This window comes from Cryptomeria japonica, chromosome 3 (genome assembly GCF_030272615.1).
Source record: "Cryptomeria japonica chromosome 3, Sugi_1.0, whole genome shotgun sequence".
Lineage (NCBI taxonomy): Eukaryota > Viridiplantae > Streptophyta > Pinopsida > Cupressales > Cupressaceae > Cryptomeria > Cryptomeria japonica.
The window spans coordinates 835,739,374-835,746,625 of NC_081407.1; positions in this window are offsets into that span (position 1 = coordinate 835,739,374).

Genomic DNA, 7,252 nt, shown 5'->3' on the forward strand with positions numbered 1-7,252 from the left:
ACATTGTTTTGTGTTGATCTTCATTTGCAATCATGATCTGATTGTATCTATAAAATCCTTCCATAAGTGATAGCATCTCATGTCCCGTTGTGAGGTCTATAATTTTGTTTATGTTGGGGAGTGGGAAATCATTCTTAGGGCAAGTTTTTTTCAAATCTCAAAAATCAGTAAAAAAATGAATGCCCCCAGCAACTTTGCCGATAGGTACGATGTTGGATACCCATTCAGTGTAGTCTATTGGTTTGATAAATTTTACATCCAACATCTTTTGAAGTTCTTCTTTGATCAGGAGTGCAATATGCAAATGTATCCTACATAACTTCTTCTTTACTGGTTTTGCATCTAGACGAACAACAAGATTGTGAACTACCAAGATGGGATCTAGGCCTGACATGTCAGCATATGACCAAGCAAAATTAATCTTTCTTTGTGTGAGAAAACTGATAAAGTCTTGTTATTCTTGATCCGTTAAGTTATTGGCAATGAGCACATTCTTTGGAGTGTCTTCAATGCCCATATTGATACTATCTATTTCTTCTATTAGTAAAGTTGACTTGTCTTGCTGAGGAGGAACAATGGTAGGGAGGTCAAGTCCCCCATCCTCAATTTCCTGATCCAAGTTTTCACTTTTGGATACGCCCTTTGTTTTTACTCTTTTCTCATCTAAAGGTGTCTCAGAGAGGTTTTCACCTAGGGAATCATAGTTTTTCTTTCTATCATCTTTTTTGTGACTAAGGGTATTGACCTGACTACCATAGTTTCCTTTTTCATGTAACTGAATCCCATGAATTTTTCTACAATCTTCCAAATTTCGCATAGTTAGGAGAGTCATGAGAGAATTGTCATTGATGCAGACATCTAAAGCGGGTTTGTCTCGTTGGCCCTAGTCTATAAGTTCAGTATGGACAAGTTGTAGCTCATGCGGAATGGGAGGGGTTATGGGAGGGATGGTGTTGACGTGGGTGTTGAAGATGTCGATATCCAAAGAAGGACTTGAAGGGGCACTAGTGATAGTGATCTTAGGAACTCGAGTATAACCCAAGCCCCTGTTGTACTTATATGAGATGGGATTTATTGGTAGTTTTATTCCTTTCTCTTCTGGTCCCAGGTCATGTCCTCTGTAAGCAATCTTCTCTACTATAGCTAATGCTTTTGGATACATTTTCTTAGGTATTTTACTAGGTCTTCATCATCTTCTCGATACAACCATGAAGACACATTTGTCTCAAGAATCTCCTTATCAAGTGGGCCCCATTGCTGAAACATTGTATTAACAAGTTTGTTGGTTAATAGATTTGCCTTTTCTTTAATCTTTTTTTAAATGATGACTCATGCATACCCTTGATGAAAAAGAAAATGAACCAATCGTTGGGTGAACCGGGTTTCGGTTTACCCTCTGCATAAGAGTATAGCTCCTCATAAGATATTCAATGAATTTTTATGTAAATAACTCAGAAAGAAACACACTTTTTACTAGAAAGAAAGAAAGGCTTTCACATTCATTTGTCAACACAATAAGAATACTACAAGATAAACATCCATAAATGTAAAGCTCACGGACTTAAACTTTGAACATTTAAATTCAATGTAAAACTTATTTCACCAAGTATACTCAATCGAGCATAAATGATCATTTATACTCACTCATGCCACATAGGACAAGGGGGATCAAAATCATTTAAACAACAATGTACCACTAATTTTCTTAATTAATGAATTCATAGACTTACAAAGAACTAATAATGAAGTAAAATATTTTGCACACAAGAATACATCCCAATAGATATTGCTCTATCATTAAATCACATAGATTTTAAGATCATACAAAATATATTATTCCATTCATATATCAAATGTCTACACTAAAATCCAAAGAAAATTAAGTCTGCTAATTCAAATCAAAGTTTTTTTCGGACCTTCAATAAAGCTTGCTTAATTACATTTATATCCTCTAGGCTAAAAGTTCTTTTCAAAATAACCCTAAATTCTTAAACTCTACCCTAGAGTTAAAAGAAACTATTTTCTTCACGTTGGATAAAACTCAAATGAACAAAAGCCATGCATAGGATGGCAGCTCATCCATAAACCAATTAAGACTCCAATGTGGTAGAAGAAGTTGCTGATTTGTCTTATTTTGTCGTAGCTCCACATACATTTCACCACTTCAAATGTGTTGTTGAGAAATTAAGGATAACCTGATAGTGCGGGAGTCCAATGTGCAGAATGCGCTGCTTCCAAACTTCCTTTGTCCATGTTTACTTGCATAAATTTCATTTTATGTGCTTCCAAGTGATCGAAGCAAACTACTAACATTGATTATATCCTTTCCACTTTGGAAAAGTCATTTGTAGTTAGAGACTTTGTCTCCTTAATAAGTTGCACCCTTTCGTTAAAGGTTTTTACCATATCTATCAATGGTTCAATCATCCATTCATTCTCCTTCAAGAGTTGTATATCGATGCATTTTAAATCATTCTGCATTGTATCAATAAGTTTTTTAATTGCATTTAACAACTTGATAGATTCTTCATGACCCTGTTGAATGATAGAGTTCCTCCATTCAATATTCTTTCTTGATATATACAATACATTGTCATCAAGGTTATCCAATGGCTTCTCAACAAGAAATTTCATGACGCCAAATTTTTGTACATCATTCATCTACACTAAGACTGCTACCCATTTATTTATTTCCTTATCCAATGCGGTAGCTTACAATTCTATCTCTTTACTCACAGTTATGGTATTATCATACACCTTGATCAGGCTTGCAATGTAGTTCGTGCCCTGCTGCACTATGGACTCAAGCCACTCATCAAAAACATCAGCTATCATGCAGATTCTCTGGACCTAATTCAATAGATTTTGATTAAATAGTTATTTAGGGTCAAAGGAAAATGTCATCTATGTTGGGGGATGAGGAATCGGGTGATGTATGACATTGATATATTATGCCATCAAGGTAACAACTTGTTTCAACTCCTGTTTGTCCTTCTCATCTTTCCAGGTCCTGGATATCATTCTTTTAGTGGAGGATTCTAAAGGTTTGGCATCCACATCCCATAAAGAAACTCCCAAGTCAATTTTCTCAACAATAAAATCATTCTCAGTGGCTTTTTCTAGATCTCTACCTGAGATAAGCTTAGCTACTTCCACTACCTAGTGGCCTATTTCATCATCAACTTCCATCATTGCCTATGTTTTAAGCTTCTTAGGTTTGGATATTTTCCCAAGGCACTTACCATATCCTCCATGGGAATTGTAATAGGAACAATATTGTGTTTCTTTCCAATTGAAGCTCCAAGCCATTGAGAAGTGTTGGAAGTTTCATTGGGTGGAGGTGTGTGATCATCAGATGGGTTGACAACAATCATAGTGCTCATCAGATTTGGATTTTCTTCAGGTTCTTTCTATGCATCTGCATCCTGCACTAAAGGGTTATTTAACACTTGTTGATCCATGATCACCTGAGTTTCTTCACTCGAATCTAAGTCCACAAAAATTTGGTCCACCATTGGTTCTCTGTTTTTCTTTTTTCTCCTTGAACGGGTGATTCAAACTGCTAAAGAACCCAATGGGGATCTCTTTGATCTTCTGGTTTGGATGTCTCTAATTTTAAGCCTTATGGCACCTGCAACATCAACAATTTTGTTAGAGGAGGAAGTGGGAATCTATGTTGTAGCATGAAGTGGACCAACTGTTAATTCATTAGGAGTGATAATCGACTCCTTTCTAAATTTGTGGTCCCTAAACCACTTCTCCATTCTTCTTATGACATTGAAGGACCTGGCTTGAATATTTTCTTCTTCTCTCCTATCCCAGCCAATTTCAGGGATATGTTGCCCTTGAACCCTTTCATTGAATTCAGGATCCAATACATCTTCCTATTCCTCTTCTTGTATTCTTGACAAATTAATGGATAACCTCATTGTAACAATCTGCTATAAAGTGAATATTGACTAAAATATCCTCATCACTTCAAATTCATCACATCTATTTTCCCAATAGTCTTCTAATTGATGTTCATGGAAGAAATGGTCATCAACATTTAGATGTTCTACAACATAGTCCCTGCTATCAAACTTATGTCTGGAACTGTAGGGCTGCAAATTCATTTTATTAAACTTTAATACTAGGTTCAAGGCATCAAAAACAGACTTACAACTAGAGTATACAAGTTCAATTGGGAAAGCAACCCCGGATTTATGTTTCATCCCTAACCTTTTATCAGTGTGGGCTAGCTATCTGCAAACTTCAATAAGCACATAACTATCAATGCCATACCTAGGAAATTTGAATGGTTCACCTTCAAACCCCCCATTCTAATGTAAGTAAATCTAGGAAATTGGATAAAGTAGCTTCCATATATACTAACCAGCTCCATGGCCTTGGCTAACATTCTTTTATTTGTGTCTCCCTGTAGCTCAAATGCAAGTCTTCTTTCAAAAATATAATTCCATCTTGTGAAATTTTCTACACGTCTCTATTGTTGCAGGTACAGGTAATAATCACAAACCTTCATGTCATCCACCCAAGGCTCGTTATGAAACCCTTTCCATTCTCTGGTATAGGCCAATATATAAAATAGATATGAGGACATGTAAAACCTGGACATTCCAACAAAGTTTCTCAAACCCTCATGGAGCCTTTCAGCAATAACTTGCACCCATTCAAGATATTTCTTGCCAGCTAACAATACCTGAATATAAAAGTACATCCAATCTTCCCAATAGAAATCATGTGAATTCCCTTTGAGTCTGTTTAATAATATTACAATATCTTGCACCTCTGTGATGAAATGCTCTCTTGTAAGAGGTTTGGGAAACCAATATCCCCTTTTCTGAACCTTTAGAAGACAATTCCTTGCAATGATTCTTTTATATGTTCTTTTCTTTTCAAAGAAAAATGTGTATGAGGTACCAATTGATGAACATTCATATAGCTCTTTATGAGGGATTCCAATTGCAGCCATCACCATTCCTCTATTAATTTCTACTAGTAGTTCACCACTGCTGGTCCTAATGCACCTGCTATCAGCATCATATTTGTTCATACATTCTATCACTAATTATGGAGAAGGAGCAATAGTTGGGAAAGTAGCAGCTTCAATCAAGCCACTTCTAACTATTCTTTCCATCATCGGGTTTGCCCCAGGGTTTCTCAATATTTCTAAGAAATCTCCTAATTCATCTTGGACCAAAGAAGTGTCACCCAATTCTGGAAGTATACTGACTAGGCATGATGTGCGACCAAGTTTTGGAAGAGTCAACCTCATAATAGCCACTTTTACATTCACCAAATAGTTTCTATAAGGAACATAATTCTATTCCAAAACAAAGAATTTTCCTACACTGACTTTTTAAGCTAGTAACACAGTGGGGGGGAAAATTTTCAAAACTCACCTGTTACCACCATCAATTCTGCGAAACCCTCAAAAATATGGAGTTGAAATTACCTTCAGTGTCTTTTTCTCCTCCAACAACAATAGCTACCACTTTCATAATTAAAGAATTGACATGTTAAGAAGTAGAAAAAGTGAGTAATACCTACACATGCCTCATAATGATTCATCTGAACATGTGAGATAACCAATGATTTAATGTGATCATGACAACTTTCTTAATTACACATCAACTCCACACAAACGTCTTGAGTTTTCATGATTTATTTCCATAATTAGAATTTTAAAATACAAGATGCCTAGAATATTCCTTTTGCCATGCTACCTTTTATGTTATTAATGTCCTTGGGGCCAATATTGGGATGAACTTTTGAACTTTGAACCATCACACAAGAAGTTCAATGGTTCAATTTCAATACTGAGAAAACAAAAGTACTCTCAACTTGCAGTTCAGCACAACACCGAGAATGAGCGAAGACTTTTAACAAACATAAAGGAAGACTTTGAACCTTGAACCTTGAACTGCTTTAGGAATGATTCAAAATTTCAAGTTCAAGAGCAACTTAACACATTCATGCTCACTCGCTTAATAACATAAAAAATCTGTGACCCACACAAAGGAACGGGTTAAACTTTGAACCTTGAAACAATACACAGGTTCAACTGATGGGTTCATTGGGGCAGAAAAGGTGAAACATAAAGGAACAAAAGGTGCATGACTAAAGATGGATCAAACTGAATGAGGGAAACAAAAGTATTGGGACTGAAAAGGACTAGGAATGGAACTTAGAGTCTCTGGTTTCTCATGCAATTCGAGAAGGACAAAGGTCCAAACACAACAAACACACAATAGGGAAAACAAATAGCACACCAAAAACTTATGTATAGAGTAGAATGAGATCTTTTTACAACTAATACGACTTGAAATATTGCCCATTATAGGACAAGGGAAGTAAAAATCCATTAGTATATTCAAGTTTAAATGAGTTAGGACCCAATACCTATTTGATCGTGAATGGTCCTTTTCACAAAGAATCAGATTTCTTATGAGCTCCTTTCCATTCCTTGCATTTGTCCTAGAGTAGGACTTGATCTCCCAGCATAAACTATCGTGGTCTAGCTCTGTGATCAAAATTTTTATTAACCCTAGCCTGATGAGTAGTGATTTGATCTACCAATTCTTGCCTCTACTCTTCAATTTTTGAAAGGTACATAATCTCTTTTCCAGGGCACTTTGAAATAATTCATCTTCTATTACTTTCTCCAACCTAGCAAATGATAATTCTAGAGGTAAAGATAGTTGAGCTTCAACTTTGTATAGCAATTCAAATGGTGTCATACCTATGGCCCTCCTGAGTGAGGTCTTGTCTACCCATAGTGTTTCATATAATATTTTATGCCAATCCTTTGCATTCTCAGCCACCAACTTTCGCATTATCAAAATCAAAATCTTATTGCTGGATTCATCTTGGCCATTTCTTTACGGATAGTAATCTATAGAATGAGCTAAGTAAATGCCATGATCATAACAAAATAGGTTGAGTTCTTCGAAAGAAAAATTTGGGGCATTATTGGTCACAATTTTCTGGGGTACACCAAATCTAGTCAAGATATTTTCTTTCAATAAAGGACAAACAATTTCCAAAGTAGTCTTCCTAATAGGGACTGCTTCTACCCACTTCATAAAATAATCCATAGTTGTACGGATATGGGGGGTATGACCGACACTTGATGAGGGATTCAATGGACCAACAAAATCTATTCCCCACTACTTGAAGGGTTCGCCTATGATTACTGACCTTAATGGCAACAGAACTAATTGAGGTCTTCCTAAGAATAACTTGCATTTCT